We start from the raw sequence: 563 nt of genomic DNA on the forward strand, positions 1-563 counted from the left end.
TATAAGAATTGCGAAGCGATTCAGGCAAGTCACTCGATTCGCAAGTTGCAAGCAAAATATTTATAGGGTCACTAGAATCGTAAATACAAACCCTAGATACAACTGCTCAGGTCCAGGAAGACTGTGCCCCTTTAGAGATTTACTCAAACACTTCAGGCGTATAACAAACTTACAACGTTACTTCAACGAATTTGAGGAAAATTATACTAAATTGTTTCACAAATCGTTGGAAAATCAGAAATTTCAAATGAATGTAACTTATATACCCTAAAAATATTTCTTTAATCCATTATGCTCTTCTCTACTCTCTAAGAATATTCAATAAAAAGTTCAAAAATTGTTTTTTTCCCCGGGAAAGTTTGTCTGCCTTAAGCAATGAGTATTTTTAGTTATTAGTTTTTGTTTTGAACTTGTTTTACTTCCGGTTTCGAATTCCTTGCGTTCGAAATCGAACTTTCGAGTTTCGAATCTTTAATTTCGAACGTTCGAATTATAAAAAGAACATTCGAAAACTTTTTTCCCAAATTGCAATTTTTTGATACACCCTTAACGAAAGAACTAAA

The sequence above is a fragment of the Clytia hemisphaerica genome, unplaced genomic scaffold (assembly GCF_902728285.1).
Source record: "Clytia hemisphaerica strain Z4C2 unplaced genomic scaffold, Clytia hemisphaerica genome assembly, whole genome shotgun sequence".
Taxonomy (NCBI): Eukaryota; Metazoa; Cnidaria; class Hydrozoa; order Leptothecata; family Clytiidae; genus Clytia; species Clytia hemisphaerica.